The following is a 25,297-nucleotide window of genomic DNA, read 5'->3' as shown; positions in this document are numbered from 1 at the left end:
AAAATGGTGTCATTACAAAATACACCTCATCCCGCAAACAACAAGCCCTTATATGGCCACGTCACCCGAAAAATAAAGAAAATATAGCATCTACCAATGTGAAGACAAAAGCCCTCAAAAATCGCCAAATCGTTAGAATACAACTGGCTGCGGCAGGTAGGGAATATATAAACTGTGCGAGCGGATATTAGCGGACACCCCAGATTTACACCTTATGAGGGAAAAGACACCAGAAATGACCCCCAAAGTGACCCCCAGAGTGACTCCCCCAATCATAGGAGCTACTGGGACATAGTAGGGAATTTGGTGTTTGCAAAGTTCTCCGCACAGCTTACATATTCCCTCTTCACCATCCGCTGTGCAGTCACATCTGGGATACTAATACTCAATAGACCCCCTGATAAATTCTTTGAGGGGTGCAGTTTTCAAAATGGGGTCACTCCTTTGGGGAATCCACTTTTCTGGTACCTTACAGGCTCTACAAACATGACATGGCATTCAGATACCAAACATCTGAATCTGTACTCCAAAAGCCGCATAGCGCTCCTTCCCTTTTGCGCCCTGCTTTGTGCCCAAACTGCAGTTTATGCCACATGTATGACACACGTATGACACTGGTGTACCCGGGATAACGGACGGAATGTCATATGTGGGTATAAACTGATATTAGGGCACAGCCGGACACAGAAGGGAAGAAGGGTTATTGGGTTTTTGGAGCACAGACGGTTTGGTTTTTGGATGCCATGACACTTTTGCAGAACTGAAACGCCAGTAAAGTGGAATCCCCTGATATGTGACCTTATTTTGGAAACTACACCCCTGAAGGATTTCTCCAGGGGTACAGAGAGCATTTTAACCCCCAAGTGTTGCTATAACTTATTATCCATAAAAGAATACAAAGCTGATTGTGAGAGGTGAAAATGACCATTTTTCCAGGAATACGTCATTTCAGTGCGTAATATGTTGTGTCCGCCTTGTATCAGAGATGAACGCTCTAAAAGCTGTTGTGCCCGGGATACCCGCTTACCAGTTTTTGGAGTGTGTATCTCTGCTGACATAAGTTGGGCACAACATATCGGGGACTAAAATGACGAAGCTCTGGAAAAATTTCATTTTTAACTTCTCATTATCAGCTGCGATTTCATTTCTGGAAACTATATAAATGCAATACTCAGGGGTTAAAAATGCTCGCTACACCACTTGATAAATCCCATCAGTGGGGTAGTGTCCAAAATAGGGTGACATGTCTGCGGATTCCACTTTATTGGCAATTCAGGGGCTTTTCAAAAGTGACGTCCAAAAACCAAACTGTGCTCCAAAAACCAAAATAGCGCTCCTTCCCTTCTGTGCCCGGCTGTGCCCAAACAGCCGATTCTACCCACATATGGCATTAAGTAAGTTATCTGGGGTACACCAGTGTCATACATGTGGGCATACACCGCCATTTGAGTACACAGCAGAGCGCAGATGTGAAGGAGCGATATGTACTTTTGGAGTGCAGATTTAGATTGTTGATGTTTGGACAGCATGTCACATTTGCAGAGATCCTAAAATTGCCCTTATAAAATGAGGTCACTTCTTGGGCAATTCCAGTTTACTGGCACCTCCAGGGCTCTGCATAAATGTCATGGCGCCCAGAGGGTCCCTCTAAATCTGTACCCCAAAAGCTAAAAAGCACAGTTCTCCTTCCCTTCTGAGCCCTGCTGTGTGCCCAAGCAGCAGTTTACACCCACATATATCATTTTTTGCCCCTCGGGATGGCCCCCTTTGTACAATAATTTTTGAGAAGCATTTTTAGGCGCAAAATGATAATACTCCTTGATACATTCTTTGATGGGTGTAGTTTTTAAAATGGGGTCACTTTTGAGGGGTTTCCACTATATTGATACTTTAGGGGCTCAGCAAATTCGACATGGCACCTGAAAACTATTCCAGCAAAATCTGCCCTCCAAAACCCAAATAGCGCTCTTTCCATTCTGAGCCCCACCATGTACCCATACAGCAGATTATGGACACATATGGGGTATTGCCTTGTTCAGGAGAAATTGTTTAACAAACTGTGGGGGGCTTTTTGTCTTTTAACCAATTGTGAAAATGAAAACTTTGGGGATAAAGGGTCATTTTAGTAATTTTTAACGTACACATCCCAAGGTTAGTAAAATCTGTGAAACGGCTATAGGGTCAAAATACTCACTATACCCCTCAATGAATACTTTAAGGGGTCTAGTTTATAAAATGGGGTCATTTTTGGGGGGTTTCAATTGTTTTGGTAACTCAAATCTTGTTTGAATGTGCAATGGGCCTAAAATATCTGCAAGCAAAATTTGTGTCTTGAAATCCAGTTGGTGCTCCCATCTTTTTGGGCCCCACCGTGCGTCTGTACATAGGATTTAGGCCACAAAGTGTACATTTTTGAACACGGGAGAAATGGGGTCGTCTATTTTGGGGTGATTTTCTTCATTTTCATGCCTTGTGTGCAAAAAAACTGCCTTTAAAATGACTCTTTTATGTAAAAAATATGATAATTTTTTGTTTGACACAAATTCTTTCAAAACCTATGGGGTCTAAATACTCACTATACCTCTCAATGAATACCTCAAGGGGTCTAGTTTATAAAATGGTGTCATTTATTGGGGTTTTCAATTGTTTTGGTAACTCAAATCTTGTTTGAATGCGCAATGGGCCTGAAACATTTAGAAGCAAAATTTGTGTCTTGAAATCCAGTTGTGCTCCCTTCTTTTTGGGCCCTACTGAGAGTCTGTACATAGAATTAAGGCCACAAAGTGTACATTTTTGAACACACGAAAAATGGGATCATCTATTTTAGGGTGTTTTTCTTCATTTTCATGTGCTATGTGCAAACAAAACTGCCTATAAAATGACACTTTTGTATAAAAAAAAATATGAAATTGTTTTGTTTGACGCAAATTTTCTAAAAACTTATGGGGTCAAAGTACTCACTATACCCCTCAATGAATACCTTAAGGGGTCTAGTTTATAAAATGGTGTCATTTATGGGGGTTTTCAATTGCTTTGGTAACTGAAATCTTGTTCAAATGTGCAGGGCCGCCATCAGGAATTTTGGGGCCCCATACAGCCTAAGTGTCTGCCCCCCCCCCCCGCCATTTTAAAACGACCTTATTTTGCGACACACCAATTCTGTATTACATTTCCCTTTATTTAGCAGCATTACAAGGCTTAATCAGATTCTATTTGCAGGTAAAATCTGCTACGTGTGACCGCGCCTATAGAGAGCCAACACCATCTATAAGAGCCCTCCTAATAAATCCTCAGGGCTTATTCACATTGCGTTTTTGGCCTCCCTTGCCGGGATACGTTGGTAACCAGTCAAAATCAGCTGTCAACTTATCCCTGCACGAAGAACTGGCCATTAAAAAAAAAGGGGGGCCTGCAGTTCTCCGTGCAGGGATAAGTGGGGAGCTGATTGTGACTGGTTACCAACGTATCCCGGCAAGGGAGGCCAAAAACGCAACGTGAATACTCCTTTACAGTGAAAGTCCCACCCCCAAACAGGCTGCTATGCTAGTAACATAGCGGCCTACATCATTATTATTCTCCAGCTAAAAACTTATATATTATATATTATTGCCCCAGTTCCCTCTCCGCAGTGCCGCACACCCGATGTCCCAACAATCCCCCCCGTCCACCCTCTAACATCTTTCCATTGCCCCCTGTACCCATACCTCCCAACTGCTGAAGAACCAAAAGGGGAAATTTAGCCCCACCCACTGTTATGTTGACTCCGCCCACTCATTAATTTTCATGTGCCCGCACACTGTATAATCCAACAGTCACCCGTAAATTATATGTCCCCCCTCCGTCTCTCCCCCAGCTTCATATACATCCTTCATCTGCCCCCAGATTCATGTCCCCTCCATCTCTGTCCCCAGATTCATGTCCCCTCCATTTCTGCCCCCAGATTCATGTCCCTCCATCTCTGCCCCCAGATTCATGTCCCCCCATCTCTGCCCCCAGATTCATGTCCCTCCATCTCTGCCCCCAGATTCATGTCCCCCCATCTCTGCCCCAGATTCATGTCCCCTCCATCTCTGCCCCAAGATTCATGTCCCCTCCATTTCTGCCCACAGATTCATGTCCCTCCATCTCTGCCCCCAGATTCATGTCCCCTCCATTTCTGCCCACAGATTCATGTCCCTCCATCTCTGCCCCCAGATTCATGTCCCCTCCATTTCTGCCCACAGATTCATGTCCCTCCATCTCTGCCCCCAGATTCATGTCCCCTCCATTTCTGCCCACAGATTCATGTCCCTCCATCTCTGCCCCCAGATTCATGTCCCCCCATCTCTGCCCCCAGATTCATGTCCCCTCCATCTCTGCCCCCAGATCCATGTCCCCTCCATTTCTGCCCACAGATTCATGTCCCCACATCTCTGCCCCCAGATTCATGTCCCCCCATCTCTGCCCCCAGTGCCATGCCGTCCTCTCCATCTCTGTCCCCAGATTCATGTCCCTCCATCTCTGCCCCCAGTGTCATGCCGTCCTCTCCTTCATCTTCCCCCAGTTTCACGTTCCACATAATCCACATTACACTTACCTTTTCCTCGTTCCCCCGCTGCTCTCTGCGTGCCTCTCTCTCTTACTAGCGCACAGTTGTAGACGCGATGTGACGTCATCACATCGCGTCTACACTGCCGGGTAGCCGGCGGCAGCGGTGAAGTGAGGAGCTGACACAGGTCAGCTCCTCGCTTCAGCGGCTGAAGCGAGCTGACCTGTGTCAGCTCCTCCCTTCGCCGCTGCCGCCTCTCTCGCTGACGCTGACACATATGCGGCTGAAGCGAGGAGCTGACCTGTGTCAGCTCCTCGCTTCGCCGCTGCCGCCTCTCTCGCTGACACATATGCGGCTGAGCCAGCCGCATATGTGTCAGCGAGAGAGGCCGCAGTGGCGAAGCGAGGAGCTGACACAGGTCAGCTCCTCGCTTCAGCCGCATGTGTCAGCGAGAGAGGCCGCAGTGGCGAAGCGAGGAGCTGACACAGGTCAGCTCCTCGCTTCAGCCGCATGTGTCAGCGAGAGAGGCGGGCAGCGGCGAAGCGAGGAGCTGACCTGTGTCAGCTCCTCGCTTCAGCCGCGTATGTGTTCAACTCAGATCTGCGTCCTCTGGACGCAGATCTGAGTTGAAACAAGCAGGATATACAATGACTGCTGCCGGCGCCAGGGGGCCCGGGCCCCCCCAATTTTTAAATTTGGCCAGGCCCCTGACGCCAGTAGCAGTAGTACTGGCCTATCGGCGGCCCTGCAAATGTGCAATGGGCCTAAAATATCTGCAAGCAAAATTTGTGTTTTGCAATCCATTTGGCCCTCCCTACCTCTTGGGCCCTACTGTATGTTCGTACATAGGAATAAGGCCATTAAATGTGCATTTTTTAACACAGGAGAAGTGGGGTGATATATTTTGGGGTGTGTTTCTTCTTTTTGATGTGTTGTGTGCAAATAAACTGGCTTTAAAATGACATATTTGAAGAAAATAAAAATGAAATTTTTTTAAAATCATTTGTAATAATTCTTACAAAACAATATTTGTTTGATCAAAATGCTCACTATACCCCTCAAAGATACCTGAAGGAGTCTAGCTTTACAAATTGGGTCATTTAATGGGAGTTTCTGTCATTATGACACCTATTCCTGTCTGCAAAAATCGCTTGGTACAGGAAAAAAAATCACCTACTCCAAATTTCCAAAATTTGCTTATAAACTTGATAAACTTGTAAATTGTCTAATTTACTCAAATATGCTATAAGTATTTTAAATATGCTTGAAACACAAAAGGAACATTTGGAAGTATATAACTACTAACTTTTTTGCCCTGTATTATTGTGCATATGTGAGATATCGCAGCTGAAAATGGAAAACATTGAAAAATTTTAAAAATTTTCAGCATTTGTGAGTTTTTTAAAATAAATTTACACAAGTTATATCAGTCTAATTTTACCTCTCAGTAAAGTACAACATGTCACGAAAAAACAATATCAGAATCGCTTGGATGCTCTATACTGTTACAGAATTATTCACTGATAAAGTCACACAGGGCAAATTTCCAAAATTTGGCTTGGTCATTAAGGTCCAAAACTGGCTGGTCACTAAGGGGTTAAGAGATGCCCTACAGTATGGTAGACTCCCTTTAAGAGTAATGACAGTACTGATCATTCTACTTTATGGAAAGAGATTAGTTGTCATCAAGACTGCTCATTTATCAACAGGGGAATGATATTTTCTGAGTGTAATTGTCTCTATAGGCTTTTATAATCTGTGACCATACTGGGTGTTTTTTCAGCCTAAATGACAGATATTGTGGCTGGCAGAAATACACTACAGTCATAAACTGACATGCTCAAATACATTGGACAATTCATTCTTATTATAAGGTATCAAGCACGTTATACACAGACTTGTTAACTGGGAATTATGACAATTAATATTGTGCAGTTCATCATAGCATAATATTTGTACCACTTGCATAGTAAATGTAATGAACATGCTTTATAATTAGAATATTACTCAACAGTAAGTGTCATAATAGAGACATTCACCGAGGGAGACCATTCATTTGTGTCCCCTATAACAACAGTTTACTACAATGAGAAAGAAGACAATTTATTTTGCTGCTAAAACAATTTTATACTCAAACAATACGAGCCTTGTAATCGGAAAATATGTGCACCCTGTCACCGAGCTATTTACTCAACAAGTACCAAGCACCAGAGCTGCAGATCAGCTAAAACCCTCTGAATTTTTCAATAAGAGCTCTCATATCCATCGGGGACGCTATCAATGGGAGAAAACATTTGATTTTCAATGCTGTATTTTTTCAGGAAGGAAAATAGCACTGTGTCTTGAAAATTGGTTTCCAACAAAACATATCACAGACACATAATTGAACGGCAGAGTCAGTACATGACATGCTGGAGCTGGCTTCTAGTGGTACATTATTGATAAATCCGGTTTGTGTCCTCTAGAATTACGGTGGAATTTCAAGGAATTTTCAATATCTGTTTTAAAGCCATTCAATTGGGTATAAAGTATAGGTGGCGCGATAGAGATCTCACAGATTTCTAGGTTGTATAAGAAGTAATTTCATAATTATTGTAACTACTGAAGACATCTCAAGAAACTCCATAGTTGGAGTCCAAAACCTATGGCACTTGATGCCCCCAACCATCAGCATACAGGCAAAAATTCAGGAACTGCTTCTTCTTTTTTCCCTATCAGTATGTCTTTGGAATATGGGGGGAAATCCACACAATCATGGGGAGAACATACAAACTCCTTGCAGATGTTGTCTTTGGTTGGATTTGAACCCAAGACTCCAGTACTGCAAGGCTGTAGTGCTAACCATTGAGCCACCATGTCGCCCGATTCAGTAACAGCTTTGTGACAGCGAGCCGCCATTACATACATGCTGTAGATTATGGGAGTCTTGAAATGCTGATTGCTTTCATGTTTCTCATGCGGTTGGAGACCTAAATGTGGAACCCACGTCTGCTATAAATGTCAAAGGCACAGCTTCCAATTTAATATTTATTGTGGTTCAATTCCACAATGGAGCCCTCAAACCATTTCTAAAACTATCTGGTCATATAATACAAAAAGTGGCACACTGAGTTGGAACAGGCGTAAAAAATATGCTCATGCCACTTTTCAAACCAAATTCGCAATTTTTCTTCAACTGCTTCCTGTATTCTATAAAAACACTCTAGCAGTTATCACATGTATTCTATATTTTTTACACTTTCTAATGTAATTTTACACCCTTTTTAAAATACATTTTACACTTTCTTTTTCATTTTACACCATTTTAAAAATACATTTCTTTCTTCTGGAAGAAATCTGCTACGTGGTATTTGTGCAGCATTAATAGCTTTAGACCTTTTAGCTTAGAAAATCTATTTAATATAAAGGGTTATTTTCTATTAGAAAGAGTGTCTCTCGCTCTGGAGGACTTGTCCTGTCCGGCATTACACAGACAAATCATTAATTTGAATGTGCACGGTGTAATGCCTCATTTCACCTGTGGTGGTGCTGAAAAGATATGGAATAGAGATGAGCGAACAGTGTTCTATCGAACACATGTTCGATCGGATATCAGGGTGTTCGCCATGTTCGAATCGAATCGAACACCACGTGGTAAAGTGCGCCAAAATTCGATTCCCCTCCCACCTTCCCTGGCGCCTTTTTTGCACCAATAACAGCGCAGGGGAGGTGGGACAGGAACTACGACACTGGGGGCATTGAAAAAAATTGGAAAAAGTCATTGGCTGCCGAAATCAGGTGACCTCCATTTTAGACGAATAGTGGATTTCAAATCCGGGTCATATGAGAATGTGAACTTTGTGACTATGAGACAGGGATAGCTGTACAGGCAGGGATAGCTAGGGATAACCTTTATTTAGGGGAGAATGTTATTAAAAATAACTTTTTGGGGCTCTATCGGGTGTGTAATTGTGATTTTTGTGAGATAAACTTTTTCCCATAGGGATGCATTGGCCAGCGCTGATTGGCCGAATTCCGTACTCTGGCCAATCAGTGCTGGCCAATGCATTCTATTAGCTTGATGAAGCAGAGTGTGCACAAGGGTTCAAGCGCACCCTCGGCTCTGATGTAGCAGAGCCGAGGCTGCACAAGGGTTCAAGCGCACCCTCGGCTCTGATGTAGGAGAGCCGAGGGTGCACTTGAACCCTTGTGCACCCTCAGCTCTGCTACATCAGAGCCGAGGGTGCGCTTGAACCCTTGTGCACACTCTGCTTCATCAAGCTAATAGAATGCATTGGCCAGCGCTGATTGGCCAATGTATTCTATTAGCCTGATGAAGTAGAGCTGAATGTGTGTGCTAAGCACACACATTCAGCTCTACTTCATCGGGCTAATAGAATGCATTGGCCAGCGCTGATTGGCCAGAGTACGGAACTCGACCAATCAGCGCTGGCTCTGCTGGAGGAGGCGGAGTCTAAGATCGCTCCACACCAGTCTCCATTCAGGTCCGACCTTAGACTCCGCCTCCTCCGGCAGAGCCAGCGCTGATTGGCCGAAGGCTGGCCAATGCATTCCTATGCGAATGCAGAGACTTAGCAGTGCTGAGTCAGTTTTGCTCAACTACACATCTGATGCACACTCGGCACTGCTACATCAGATGTAGCAATCTGATGTAGCAGAGCCGAGGGTGCACTAGAACCCCTGTGCAAACTCAGTTCACGCTAATAGAATGCATTGGCCAGCGCTGATTGGCCAATGCATTCTATTAGCCCGATGAAGTAGAGCTGAATGTGTGTGCTAAGCACACACATTCAGCACTGCTTCATCACGCCAATACAATGCATTAGCCAGTGCTGATTGGCCAGAGTACGGAATTCGGCCAATCAGCGCTGGCTCTGCTGGAGGAGGCGGAGTCTAAGGTCGGACCTGAATGGAGACTGGTGTGGAGCGATCTTAGACTCCGCCTCCTCCAGCAGAGCCAGCGCTGATTGGTCGAGTTCCGTACTCTGGCCAATCACACACATTCAGCTCTACTTCATCAGGCTAATAGAATACATTGGCCAATCAGCGCTGGCCAATGCATTCTATTAGCTTGATGAAGCAGAGTGTGCACAAGGGTTCAAGCGCACCCTCGGCTCTGATGTAGCAGAGCTGAGGGTGCACAAGGGTTCAAGTGCACCCTCGGCTCTCCTACATCAGAGCCGAGGGTGCGCTTGAACCCTTGTGCAGCCTCGGCTCTGCTACATCAGAGCCGAGGGTGCGCTTGAACCCTTGTGCACACTCTGCTTCATCAAGCTAATAGAATGCATTGGCCAGCACTGATTGGCCAGAGTACGGAATTCGGCCAATCAGCGCTGGCCAATGCATTCTATTAGCCCGATGAAGTAGAGCTGAATGTGTGTGCTAAGCACACACATTCAGCACTACTTCATCACGCCAATACAATGCATTAGCCAGTGCTGATTGGCCAGAGTACGGAATTCGGCCAATCAGCGCTGGCTCTGCTGGAGGAGGCGGAGTCTAAGATCGCTCCACACCAGTCTCCATTCAGGTCCGACCTTAGACTCCGCCTCCTCCAGCAGAGCCAGCGCTGATTGGCCGAATTCCGTACTCTGGCCAATCAGCACTGGCTAATGCATTGTATTGGCATGATGAAGCAGTGCTGAATGTGTGTGCTTAGCACACACATTCAGCTCTACTTCATCGGGCTAATAGAATGCATTGGCCAGCGCTGATTGGCCGAATTCCGTACTCTGGCCAATCAGCACTGGCTAATGCATTGTATTGGCGTGATGAAGCAGTGCTGAATGTGTGTGCTTAGCACACACATTCAGCTCTACTTCATCGGGCTAATAGAATGCATTGGCCAATCAGCGCTGGCCAATGCATTCTATTAGCGTGAACTGAGTTTGCACAGGGGTTCTAGTGCACCCTCGGCTCTGCTACATCAGATTGCTACATCTGATGTAGCAGTGCCGAGTGTGCATCAGATGTGTAGTTGAGCAAAACTGACTCAGCACTGCTAAGTCTGCATTCGCATAGGAATGCATTGGCCAGCCTTCGGCCAATCAGCGCTGGCTCTGCCGGAGGAGGCGGAGTCTAAGGTCGGACCTGAATGGAGACTGGTGTGGAGCGATCTTAGACTCCGCCTCCTCCAGCAGAGCCAGCGCTGATTGGTCGAGTTCCGTACTCTGGCCAATCAGCACTGGCCAATGCATTTCTATGGGGAAAAGTTAGCTTGCGAAAATCGCAAACTGACAGGGATTTCCATGAAATAAAGTGACTTTTATGCCCCCAGACATGCTTCCCCTGCTGTCCCAGTGTCATTCCAGGGTGTTGGTATCATTTCCTGGGGTGTCATAGTGGACTTGGTGACCCTCCAGACACGAATTTGGGTTTCCCCCTTAACGAGTTTATGTTCCCCATAGACTATAATGGGGTTCGAAACCCATTCGAACACTCGAACAGTGAGCGGCTGTTCGAATCGAATTTCGAACCTCGAACATTTTAGTGTTCGCTCATCTCTAATATGGAACCCTTCCAGCTTCCTCCGCGATTGCAACGGATTTCTTCTCAACATGGGGACATTATGTGATCACCTTTATAATGCGCAGGGATTGTCCAAAGTGGAGAACCCATTTCATGACTTTACTCCTAATGGTACTTCGTTGGATAAAATGGAATCTCAAACTTATCTGGTATACATGTGACCATAATACAAAGAATTATAATAATAATAATAATATTATTATTGATTATGTTCCCTATTTCTTAAGACACAGCTCTGCTCTTGAAGGTTTGGATACAGGAAAACCCGGCTTCATATATTTCATGTATTTCTCTAGGATTAGATCTTAGACCTCTTTTGTCAGTCATTACATATCATAGTGTAACCAGATTTGTAGTTGCACGGCAGGAGTAAAATTCCCTCAGGAGCACAGATGGAATGAGCTTGTTGGTCTTGCGGGAGCCATTAACTTATCTGTTCATATAATTGTGTGTACGTATATTTGCCTCTTACAGGGACAGATAGGAACATATAGAGAGTGAGAGGGCTGATCTGCAGTACCCAGCACAGTCATATTCATATAGGCATTCAGTATTGGCTTTTACAGTGAAGGGATGAGTATCACTGTCCAACCAATTGGTGGCCTATCCTAAAGACAAACCATCACCTGAAAAAATGTAAAAACCCATTTAAAGAGAATTATTGTCAATAGTAAACATTCAAGCTGCGTTATTTCCCTAGATACTTGTGATAACATTGCATACAAGGACTTTATACAATAGCATTTGCAACAGTGGTGCATTATAGTAAGAAATGCTATAAACTCATGAGCAGGAAAACGTGAGAGCAGGTTCATAAATATCAGCGCATGAAAGAAAATGGAAGAAGTGCTTATGTGGAAGCCTGTCTGATATCGAATATCATGTTTACCACTGCTCATGTAAAGAGTACTAATAAACAGCCAATAAACACTACTCATATAGGAAGTACCAATAATAAGCCAAAATCACTACATAGATAAGATAATCCTTTAATAGTCCCACCATGGGGAAATTCAGTGTGTTACAGCAGCATAGTAATACAAAAATAATACAAGAAAAAACACATACAAGCTAGAATAGCACATAAAAAGATAGTAGGAGTCATAAGAAAGAAAAAGAAAAACTTCAGGATCATTTAGTTCTCTGTGCGGAGTGATCTCCACTTGGCCTGATGTAGATTATGTAACCTGACCGTGGTTGGGAGGAAGGATCTCTGATAGCGTTCCTTCTCACACTTGGGGTGAAGCAGTCGGTCACTGACAGTCCTGCCCAGTACTATCACAGTCTCATACATGGGATGGGAGTTATTCACCAGCATGGAGCTCACCATGGACAGTGTCCTTCTATCACCCACCACCTGTACTGGGTCCAGGGGGCTCCCCAGGACAGAGCTGGCCCTTCTAACCAGTCTGTCAAGTCTATTTCTATCCCTTGCTGGTGTACTACTCCCCCAGCACCACAGAGTTGAAAAAGGCCCTAAGACGTGTCCCTTAATGTAGGAAGTATCAAAAAGCCAATAATAATTAATATGCATAGCACATTACTGCTTCCTACCATCAAGCATGCAGGAACTGCAGTTTTAACAGCAAACAATAGCGGCTGTATATATTGAATATCGTCCTCCTGAGGAGCCATGCGATATGCATTGGCGAAACGCATAGAGGAGCTATGAGGAGTACATAGCCCACATTAGGTCAGAATAGGAGAGCAGTAATATCTATTTTATGCCAAATCCATATACCCTTTCCTTCCCCAAGTGTTTAATTAATCACAGGGGTTTAGAGTGACTGTTATAACCAGTACAGGTTAGGGTGCTATATATATATGGATGACTGAGGGGCAGTTGTCTATGGCTCTCCTATCTACATTCTCCTAATTGGGTCACTATCCTTCTATACAGTGACTACAGTTATGTATTGAGGAATTTATTAACGCACACGGACACCATCATTCCGTATAGTGTGTATCATTTCTCAATTTTTAGCGCACATTGGGTCTTTTTTTTTTGTTTTGTTTTTGTTTTTTATCTTAAAAAATTAAAGGTTATGTTTTAAATTTCTCTTTCTGTGACAAAGTTAATAATTGAGTAAATTACCGTCAGTGAATTTATCTTTATAATTAGTACTAATAATCAGTCAATAAACACTACTCATATAGGAAGTATCAATAATCAGCCAAAAATCACTGCTTATATAAGAAGAACCAATACAAGATCATTCATTATTACTCATATACGAAGTGCCAATATTCATCCAACAATAACTACTGATAGAGGAAGGAATAATGTTGGGTGTTCTTTTCTAGTAAACAGACTTTCTATATGTCCATATTATCATCTTGTAGGCATCTCATATGCTTCCATAGTGTGTCTTCATCACACGTCCTCCTATTGTCCCTTAAAGGTTATACCTTAGTATTAATTGCAGTTGAGGGTTCTCCTTAGGAAGACAACCTCTTAGTAGTCAGAAGGTGACCTGGCAGTCAGGTAGTGACAGTAGTTCTCTGTTTACTAACCACATCCATTAGCTATTAGTAATAACATCTGCCCGTACATTAGTCCTACAGTCGTAACTGCAGGGAAGTTGTAGTCAACTATGTAATCCTGTTTTTGAGAAGCTCTCCACTGTGGCATATAAATGGAAGTCCTGGTAAGGGACCTCTCTCTCATATACCCTTACAGGACATATAAAAGAGGTTATTATCTTGAGAAAACCCCTTTGAAAGTGAACTTTTTAACAACAAATTTTTTTTTTTTTTGTAGAACAGGTTATGTGGCACATATTGCGTAATAGTTTAGTTGGTCATGATACTTATACTGATCCATATGTTCTCATGTTATCATATTCCACTCCGTGTCCTTGTTCTTATCAGGTCTGTTATTGTATTCATTTCCTCATTATGTGCATTATTAAGGAATAATAGTGAAATATCCCCGCTGGGATTACAGTCACCCTATAACAGGAAGACATCTGCCTTATTTTCGCTGTTATTGTTAACCAAATCCTTCACGTATTGTAGTAGAAACACATAGAATAATGCCGAGATCTGTAAGACCGGTCCTGTGTGTGTGCAGCATAAAGTAACTCTGACATACAGTAGCGCTGCGCTGTCAACACCCACCGCCATACATAATACATTAGCATGTCTAGAAAGCAGGGCTTGTGGCTTCACTAAATTGTGCATGTGGTTTTCATTAAGCTACTTCACATCGAGGAAAAAATTCTCTTTTAAATTAGTGAACGAGGTTGTCAAGAGTCATTTGTGATGCGATGACAAATATGTCTAGCTATTGTTGTGTTGTCATTGTCTGCTAGAAAACAGCTCTATACACAAAAGTCTTATAATAAATGGATGTGACAAAGGAAGACAATTAAAAATCAGGGCAGTGCGAGATTAATTCCAGGACCCCCCAAATACTCATGTGGTTGGTTGCCAGCATACGGTATATTATAGGGACTTTTAGTAAGTGTTATATATTTAAAGGGGCCACTACCAACACTTATCCCCTATCCATATGATATAAGTATCCGATCACTGGTTGGACCTTCATTGATCAGGAAAAGGTGGGACCTAAAGTCCCCCTGAATCCTCCTTGTGAATGTAGACCGGGGCTCTATACACTTCTATGGGCCTACCAGACATTGCGGTTCCAGAAGTGAATGTGACTGGTGCAACAGCCATGCAAGAGCACTGGTGGTTCACAGGGAGGATTCAGGGGAACCTCTGGTCCTCCGATCTCCTGATCGCTAGAGGTTCCATTGGTTAGACCCCAACACCGATTCCCTATCACGTGTTAGTTCTACAAGATGTAGGAACAACCTCCCTGCTGAGTGCCTTCAAAAAATGTCTACAAATGTACCTAGAAGAATTCATGCGGTTTGGAACTCAAAGGGGCGGTCACTCCAAATATATATATATATATATATATATATATATATATATATATATATATATTTTTTTAAATGTAGATTGTGAGCCCCACATAGAGCTCACAATGTACATTTTTTCCCTATCAGTATGTCTTTTTTGGAATATGGGATGGAAATCCATGCAAACACGAGGAGAACATACAAACTCCTTGCAGATGGTTTTATGCCCTTGGTGGGATTTGAACACCAGGACTCCAGCGCTTCAAGGCTGCAGTGCTAACTACTGAGCCACCGTGTGGCCCCGGTCACTCCAAATATTGATGCCATTTATATTTCTCTTTAGTTCTTTCATTTTATTTTGTTAATTGACAAAAAATAGACTATTAACACTTCTATTTTACAAAGCATTCATACTTTGCGGTCTTTGCACAGTAATGTAGCAGATAATTGGCTGTTCAAAATAATATGGCAACATGAATTTTCAAACTTAGGCCCGGTTCACATCTGTGTTCGGGTTTCCCTTCAGGGAGTCTGCTTGGGGATCCCCAGAACGGAAACTTATCCACATAAAAAAACGGTTACCTTAGGAAACCCGCGGACCCCATAGACTATAATGGAAACCGTGTGGTTTTTGCTCAGTTTTCACATGAAAAATGCGGAGAGAAAAGTGATAGTTGCCGGACTTTATTCTCCGCATATTTCATCTTAGTCATTCGTTCGTTCATTCATTCATTCATTCATAAATTAAATATTTGAGATATAATTTTCATTTATTATTAAATATCATTTGGTATTGCTATATTGAAACATTAAATAGTCTCCTCGACATCTCCATAGATTTTGATGCTTCCTGGGCCTCAAGTGCACAACAGTTTTAGGGCCTACAAATATGACAGGTCATTCATAGCATTGGTCACCTAATATGGGCCAGAAGATATTTTGAGCAGTAACACAAAACCTCCCAGCTTCAGATGAGAAAATATTCCAACTTTTTTAAGGTTCTTTGAAAGTTCTATGTAGGATAACCCCATAACGTGTCTCAGTCACAACCACATCCTCAGTAATACCTATGACTAAGGACGCTGTCTGCTATGACTAAGAATGTAGTTTACATCTGAGACGTATTGGAGTCTTGTCCTACTAGTACGTCAGGTGAATGTAACCTTTAAAGCACTTCAATAAAGTTGGAATATTCTTTCATCCGAAGCGCGATCATTTTACGTCTCTATCAGTTCAAGGAACCACTACAGGAGGTAAGTCTGTGCTGCGGCAGATGAAAGTGACCATGTGACTGGCGAGCTGGAATGAATTGCTTTTTTGTAAGACCTTTTGAGTCCCCTGAAGCTCCGGATCCTGGGTATGAGCGCAGTCTATGCACCCTGTCTAGTCATGTCCTTGCCTATAACGAAAAGTTCTATTTCTCATATGCATTTTATATGGAAAAATGGGAAAAGTAACTGTGAAAACAAATCCACATGAATCCTGAGGTATCCACTCATTTTACTATGGAATCCCTTGAAGAGTAAGCAAGATTAATTAACTGAGACACATAACTTCCCGCAGCATCTAAATAATTCAGATTTTATCACTTTATATTTCTGATGCCTTCAGGTATATTTCATGTAAAGCCGCGCATACAATAGACCAGAACAAACGTTAGCATGACAACACCAAGTCATCTTCATAGTCATGTCAGAACGATGCTAGGCATAGCACAACAACGCAACGTAGGCCTTGTCACCTGGCACTGGAGAGATATTCAGCCTCTGTGGTGTGATGTGAACTTGGAGGATATTACATCACTGGACGTGGATGGAATTACTACTCCATAGATTGCTGCAGCCATGGTTAGTCAGAAGCAGGAAAGCTTCTCCGATTCACATTACAAGCTCGTACTTCAATTCCTATGAAGGTAAATATGCAACAGACTATGTGTCTAACTTATTATACAATATTAATAATTGTTTTATAGAATTTGAAATAATTTTATTTTGAAGCCAAAGTCACATTCAGTGATTTTTTTTCTGACGCAAACTTCCCTACTCCGACTCAAGAACAGCGACTACCGGGGCAACACGGTGGCTCAGTGATTAGCCTTGCAGCACTAGAGTCCTGGGTTCATATTCTGCCAGGAACAACATCTGCAAGATGTTTGTATGTTCTCTCTGTGTTTGCGTGGCTTTCCTCCCATTCTACAAAGACATACTGATAGGATAAAAAAAAAAAATGTACATTGGGATCCCTATATGGGGCTCACAATCTATGTAAAAAAAAACAAAACACTGATTACAACTCCACAGCCTTATTTTCTCCTCCATGTTGCCCCCTGATATACGCTCTTGCTTGCGTCTGCTGATTTGAACAAAATGAAGGAAACTGATTGTTCCCAAAATTGTATCTCCTTTGACGTACCTGTTGTTCTCTTCATATCCTCTCCTTTTTTGTTACCCCTACTGCATATACTTACCTGTTTACCCACTATCTTGGATCTAGGTACCAGAGGACGCTGCAGGTGATCAGCAACATCGACCACTGTCTTAGAACTCAGTATCATGGTGTCTGCTTTAGAACAACTGTACAAGGCAAGCACAACATTTGGCACTTTTATTTCTCCATCTGTATGTTATAGAAGTGAGGATCAAGAATGGCTGCGCTCCTTAGGAACCCAATACGAATGGACAAATGTCGTGCCTTATATGCGTGGCGTGGGATAGATAGGTGAGACTTGCACTTCGTTTGATGATATGATGTTATCCAAGATTGACGGGCAGCGACCACTGGCTTCTCGACTCAGCAAGTCGAGTTGATGGAACGCAGATACAACCAGCTGGTCAGTGTGACATCAAACTGTGAATCCAAATGTGCGGATCAGATTGAGGCTAGAAGGGAACTGAAGATTTGATGAAGGGGTGTTGTGTATAACACCGAACACCCCGAAATGCGTTTTCTTTTACCAATAAACTTCTCATCATTAACACTTATGTGTCCTCGCATCCTACTGTACCAAGAGAGTGCACATTCTGGTTCCAATTTTGGGAATCCAATTCCCTAAAACTACAGTCCGCATTTCTCCATTTGTCTTGCACATCTTTTCCCAACAAAACACCTACACACGAATTCTTGATATAAGGAAAATGTTTGTTTTTGTACCGTGTTAGCCAGTGGTTATGAAATATAAAAAACAAAAAACTTGCAAGTCTTCAGTAGGTGATACCTTTTTTAATGGCTAACTCATAATGATGACAGAATATCACGTTGCCAGAGTAAGCTTCGAAACGTTATATTCTGTCATCATTATGAGTTAGCCATTAAAAAAGGTATCACCTACTGAAGACTTGCAAGTTTTTTGTTTTTTACGAATTCTTGAGAGAAACTACTGAGGCTGATGCTAATATTCTTCACCATGAACATGGTCATGACTTACAAAATACAAATAAAAATTGGTATGGTGGGGTAATGTGTAAATTTCTGTAAATACTCACTTCCAACTAGAAAAAATTAGACAACACATTGGAGCCGATTTATTAAGCAGCAGGCTTAAACCATTTGTACTTTTTCAGAAGATGTGCCAGAAATATAAAGATGCTCTAGTCTGGTAACAATTCTGGCATGGCTTGGTAGGTCCTGTGTGCCAAAATTGAAATCTATGCCAGCCATAGGCAGTAACTCATCCCAGTTTTTGGGCACAAGTTATAACATCTGTCAGACCATCGTATCGCCACCAGAGCCCTCCTTGTTCACGCACTACCCACTTTGCAGAAAAGTAACAAGTGGTTGTAAAAAGCAAAAAGATACAATTTTTGGCCAGACGTTCTAGCATGTGTCAAAAATTGTGACTTTTTCATTGCTTGTATGTCAGAAATTTGGCATACAAGGCATGATAAATAAGATCTATTGTGTTAATAAGGGGCAATAAGTGTATTATTTTATGACTACAAAGAGGCATTTTTAGAAGCCAACCCCTATAAATACAACAAAGACCATCCTTTCTGTGGTAGGTGCCATTACTCCCACTTAGTACAGTAACGCAAACCATATGATCCTATAGTGTCACTAACCACAAGTTTCAAAAAGCCCTTAACATATGTTACGTCTGCTAATCTCAAAATCTAGGACTATGGAAGCGATAGGGTGTGAAGTTTTAAATATTTTGCATGTCAGCTCCATTGCTTTTGCCTTTTGTTTTCTGCTTCCTCGTCTCTCGTCTCTAGAACAGATGGGCTCATCACTGTACTATTTTCCTATTGTTTATGACTGAGCTAGCTCGAGGTCAGTTGTTCCCCCAGCAATTGACAAAGAATTTTGAGTAAGAAGAAAGAGACAGTTGTCCCATACACACATACAGTGGGTCTATTAGCCCCACCCGATTTTATAGTAGGTCATTCCTCTGCCTGCGGCCCAATGTAATAGTTTTGGCAACCGTACTGCAGAATCTATAGTATGTCTTATTTTATACAGGAAGAAAATATTGAAAGAATGGGGTATTTGATTTCCCTGTACGATTCTAATTGCTAAGACTCCTTGGAGACAACTAGTTGTTTTTATTTTGCTTCATTTTCTGCTTCCTAGTCTCTTGGGGTTTCTTCAAGCTCCGTAATCCACTTCTAGTAACTGTTTATTGTAAAACTGAGCACTGAAACCACAATAATTTCCACACTGAATACTATTTTAGATTCTCCTAGATCCATTATATAAAATATACTGGACACTTAAGGGCAAGGAAAAGATTTTCTGCTTATTGATCTTTGGGTCGAAACGTTGACCATAAACCACAGAATGGACACAAAGCAAATCTGGTCATAGGCAGAGAAACAAAGATTTTTGTTGGTAGATTCCACTATTTTTGATGGGATCTACTGACAACATGACAACCCAACTGTCACATGATGTCTCCTGGTGGGATAGGGGGGGCAGGAATTGGGGACAATTTATGCCATCCAATCATTTGTTTTCGTCAGGATACACAGCGACTGCTTATGTACCATTGAAATAATCAGATTGGTCACAATTACAAGACATGGGAATAGTGTAGTCCTGGAAGATGGCAATTTGGTTGACCATCTTTGTTATAGTCAACTCAGAAATGGGTAATATGGATTGGGACACTCCAAAACTCCAATACTACAATGAAAAGGAGGATGTCCGGCACTTGGTTAGGTGAATAAAATCACAATCCTTGTTTTTTGGTCCAGTTTAAAATCCATAATATATATTCTCTCCTGGCTTCCTATAGTGACATATAGAATACTAGCCTCTTCCCGTGACTTCATCTGCAGGTTGTTGGTGTCGATGATCCGCCTATATTCAGCAAATTGCTGCCGTCGATGGTTTGCCTGCTCCGACATTTCGGCAGTTGTTAAGCTGTCCTGCTGCTAAACTTGTTCCTCACATCATGCCTGTGATTGTTCCAGCATCTCAGCAGCTTTCTGGGACACCATATTAATGAGCGTGTTCTTGGCGTTGATGATCCGCATGCTCCAGCATTTCGGCAGCTCTCAAGCTGGCCTGCCGCTGAACTTGTTTCTTGCACTTTGCCTGGGATTGTTCCGGCATCTCAGCACCTTGCTGCATCATCATATAATGAGCGTGTTGTTGGTGTTGATGATCCGCCTGCTCCAGCATTTCAGCAGCTGTCAAACTGGCCTGCCACTGAACTCATTCCTGGTGCTGTGCCCATGATTGTGCTGGCAGCTCACTGGGATGCCATGTAATAAGCGTGTTGTTGACGTTGATGTTCCACATGCTCCGGCGTTTCGGCAGCTCTCAAGCTGGCCTGCCGCTAAACTTGGTTCTTGCACTGTGCCTGGGATTGTTCTGGCATCTCAGCACCTCGCTGGGAAGCCATATAATTAGCATGTTGTTGCCCATAGGGGGCAGTGAATGGGGGGCTGAGGAATATGTTTTTGTTATTTAAGCAACAGGTAATACATAAATTGTAACCAGTAATACCATTTCTATTCTATTCAGATTTTGATATTGCATACATTTATTATTAATGAAAAAATAAATAAATGTTTACATCCCCCACTAAAAACATATGGAATTTGCCTGGTTAGGAGCTGCCACATTGACAAATTTGGGTGTTGGCCTAACAATCCATAAAACGTTGCTGTTGTGAGTTTTCTTACAGTTCATGGTGTGAATCTAGATTACATTTTATGATTCACACCATTGAATCTTTGGTCTTAAATCTCCAAATTATTAGTTGTAAATGTAACTTTGACTTCACACAGTTTCTGCATGTCCAGCCGTGTTCAATCACAGGTACAACAATATACAAGTGAATTATAAAATACTGAGTAAAGATCTGCCAGCAATTCTATCTATGTTGGAGATAAATTTCTAGCATTGTATTATGAGGATACTAGATATTAGCTTTAAATATGTCTGACATATCATTAATACATTCATTGACATAAAATAGAAATGTCATATCGGACTAAAACTCAACATGCAGTTTTGTCTGATATGTAAATGACTACATGGCAGATATGTAAATGACTACATGTGTGACATGGTTAGACATGGTTAGACACTGGGTTTTGCCACAAGGGTGTATAAAAGTGCTTCCCATGCTGCCATATCAAAAGACTCTCAGAGGCTACTTTTGGATACTGTACCTTTTGGTGAGAAATCACTGACTGCTAGAGATGCCTCTTCAATGCATTTGAAGACATTTTGACCAACTGGATGGATGACATGATTGGACTGAGAAAAGGAGGATGGTGGGTTAGACAATTTGCCCAACATCTAGATCACCCTAGGATATTAGGAGGTGTTGGGAGCAGTGGTTATGTGAGCCATGCACTCACAGAGAACAGGCTTTAGACGTCCCAGACAGACCAACAAGAGAGAAAATTGTTTGATATAGGTTGGATATGGATTGGATATAGATGGTTCACTCTTATTTAATTCAGTATTTGTTTGGAAAAAGCTGTGCAGATACTGCCAGGGTTTATAGAGAAAGCCTGTAAGTTCTTTTTTACGCCAGCCTCAACATGTTAGCCACATTTAGGCCGAGTCCCCATGTTACAGAAAAACCTCTTTTAGTTTCAGATTTTGCTGTGGTTTTTTGAGCAGAACTCAGAGATTTTGTCTCAAAAAACACAGCAAAATCTGCAACAAAAACAGTTGCATTTCCACGTCAGCCTCACAGTGCTTACAGAGTTTAAGCTGTGAAACTCGGTCCATGTGCTGGCTGGATTTAGTACACTGAAAGAGGAACTCCGAGCATTATAGATATCTATACTTCCAGGGGTCCCTGCCTCCCAGGGACATATTGTTATGTACTTATTATAGTACGGGATAGTTTGTTACTGGGAGGCAGGGACTCCTAGCTGCATAAATAACCATAATGCTAGGAGTCCCTCTCCCGGGGTACTGTTCAGGACAGTAAATCAGGTCAGCATACAAACTGAGTTTCATGGTTGAAACTCTGTTGTGTGAATGTGGGGTAAGTCAATTTGTTTAAATTGTTTGGGAATTTTTTATGTGGTCTTTAGTCAATAATGCCACTAATAAATACCTATTATCTCTGTGTAAAATCGCATGGATGCTCTACTTATTGTGCATAGTTTTTAAAAATTGTCCGACACGTTATTTATTTAGCGCCATCATATTCCACAGCGTTTTACAGAACTTGTCAGTCACTGTCCCATACATGGCTCACATTCTACATTCCCTATCAGTATGTCTTTGGAGTGTGGGAGGAAACCAGAGTACCCAGAGGAAACCCACAAAAACACAGAGAGAACATACAAAGTCCTTGCAGATATTTTGTTTTTGGCAGGATTTGCAATGCATTGCGTTAATGATCAGACTCCCTGGGGTTCAAGACCCCTAGGGGTTCTAATAAATGCAAAAAAAAAAAAAAAAAAAAAAAGTAAAAAAATAAAATAAAGTATTAGTAAAGTATTAGTGAATAAAAAGTATTAAAAATTGAAATCCTCCCCCTTTCCCTAGAACACAAATAATACTAATACTGTAAAACACATACATGTTAGTTACCCTCTGTCCAAAAACACCCGCTCTACATACCTATAAGTATATTTTTCCTGTACGGTAAATGCCGTAGCGGGAAAAAAAAAGTTGTCTAACTGCCCCTTCTCCAAGACTGGGTTCCCCCCCACACACACACACACTTGGAATTTAGCCTGACTACATCCAGGCTAAGTATAGGGTATCTGCACTGCTCATATTCTGTCAGGAAGGGGTTAATAGGAGCACTGCAGATAACCTATATTCAGCCAGGCTGAATTCCAAGTGGAGGAAAAAAAAAAAAACAGTCCTCAAGCTCAGGGAAGGGGCAGACAGACAACCAAAACACCCCCTCCCCTTCCCCAGCACCCAGCATCTACTGCACCCAAAAACTCTGGCCATTTTTGAAATTTTCCAGTAGCTGCTGCATTTCCCCCCTAGGCTTATACTCGAGTCAATGTTTTCTCAGTTTTTTGTGGTAAAATAAGGGGGATCGGCTTATATTCGGGTTGGCTTATACTCCAGTATGTAAAAAAATTTTGCAAAGATGTTCAGGAAGGCAAAAACTCAACACAATGCAGATCAGCCTCTCTGTGATAGGTGTGGACTGTGGACCTCTTAATGTTAGTATCCTCCTCGTGAAGGGGTTCACTCAGGACCAAGGTCAAGGATCAATTTAATATGATTGTAAGGCATCCATGACCAGTATTGTGGGAGAGACTCATTTCAGCCCCCATCACACTCCATTGGTAGTCGCCATATGCATCTCCCCCTCGCACTCCACAAAATATTTTTTTTCCTTCTTGTGTCCCAAAAAGTCAATCCATCACTGTTATCAGGACTCTATGAAAGATACTAATTAATAATATTCTATAGGGTGCCCCTGCTAAAGTCAGTGGCTTATCATTCAGATGGGACCTCAATTTTATATCACTGGGGGTCTGATTGTTGGGATTCTCAAAGATCACCGATCAGACCCCACATGGTCATTCTGCTCCTATCATTGTTTTTGAGCTTGGCTGTGCATTGCTCACTGTTCTTTTACTAGGGTAGTGGTGGCTATGGACACTGTGGCAGTGTCCTATTCAAGTCCATGGGACACCACTAATAGACCCATATCAAGGACTGGCTCCAGGTTTTGGCAGGCCCTTGGGTTACAAAGTCTCATGGGACCTATCAATCATGGAGTGGCAGCTAGTTTAACAAGAGAAGAGATTGACTATAAGGCTGTTTTGTTAATGAAGCTGATGTTTTCAAATCTCAGTTGAGTAGTGGCCCCCTTGACATCAACGGGCGCCCACATATACCCTGGCTTGCCCATTCCTGCATCTACTAAAAGTACAATGTTAGAACAGCATGTAAAACCTTTCAGGAGCCATGTCCCCCATGAAATAGCTAATTTGGGGTCCCTACCATTGTAAAATTGATGGCTTAACTTAATGATAGGCCATCAATTGTTAATAGGTGGATAGGTCCTTTAATTTTCTCATTTTATTTTCGCCAAGCCTATTTGAGTGTATGTCGACAGGATGGTGTAGCACGGCATTGGAGGACAAATGTAAATATGTCTTTGCCATTGTGATGGATAATCTTTGTCTACATATCTGGCAGCTTCCTGTCTACATACAAGCCCTGCATTCTGGAGTACAGGTTCTGCAGAGGAGCATGAATAATTTAGATGGTGATTCATGTGAAACCTTAGTTCCCTCTGTAGCTGCTGTTTGTAATAATGTATCATACAATACTCCTCCTGGGAATCGGGATCCTCAGCATCCTCATTTTCTTTGTCTTTCTTTCAAGTGACCTATCAATTTATTCTCCTGCTTTTAACAGTTTACTGGCCTGACGTCTAATGTTACTAGTCATGGTGTGGGCAGTCCTGGTTTCCTGATATCAGAGACATAATGCTAACAACATGCAGGAGGTGCAGAGGACGGTATGTAAATGAGAGCACTAGATACGTTGTATTATGATTAGGATCAAAGATCATTAAATGAGTAAAATCCATTTTTTTCATTCCTGTCCCAAAGATTGATTAGTTGTGATGGAGATCACGATGTGGCCACGTTCAATACAGTAGTAATCCCATTTCATGTTATATTGGTCCTCTAGCAGACAACACTAATTTCCCATAAAATAAGAAAGAAAATCACTTTAACTATAAGACCTTGAGATGTCCTCTCCTGTCCAGTTATTAAAATCCATTCAGTTATTTGTAGTAATATCTATTTCTAGGAAAGCTCAAAGGCAACCAATATGGCTGCCCCTACTGTTGTCATTGGAGTTGAAATCCAAATTCTCATTCACCAGGTCCAAAAATCTGTCTCGGCTATATCACTGTATAAGTAGGAAAATTTCACATTTAGGAAATAAAAAAGGGACGACCACCATGGGA

At 42.2% G+C, this 25,297-nt stretch overlaps 1 pseudogene; it reads right to left on the bottom strand.

Annotated features, from left to right (window-relative positions):
* Window positions 1–4,802: 4,802 nt before the first annotated feature.
* On the bottom strand, window positions 4,803–4,917 carry LOC142201723 (small nucleolar RNA SNORA17; annotated as a pseudogene).
* Between the last annotated feature and the right edge of the window lie 20,380 nt (window positions 4,918–25,297).

This window comes from Leptodactylus fuscus, chromosome 4 (assembly GCF_031893055.1).
Source record: "Leptodactylus fuscus isolate aLepFus1 chromosome 4, aLepFus1.hap2, whole genome shotgun sequence".
NCBI lineage: Eukaryota > Metazoa > Chordata > Amphibia > Anura > Leptodactylidae > Leptodactylus > Leptodactylus fuscus.
The sequence above is the reverse complement of the archived record's forward strand: the minus strand, read 5'-3'. Positions and strand labels throughout refer to the sequence as shown.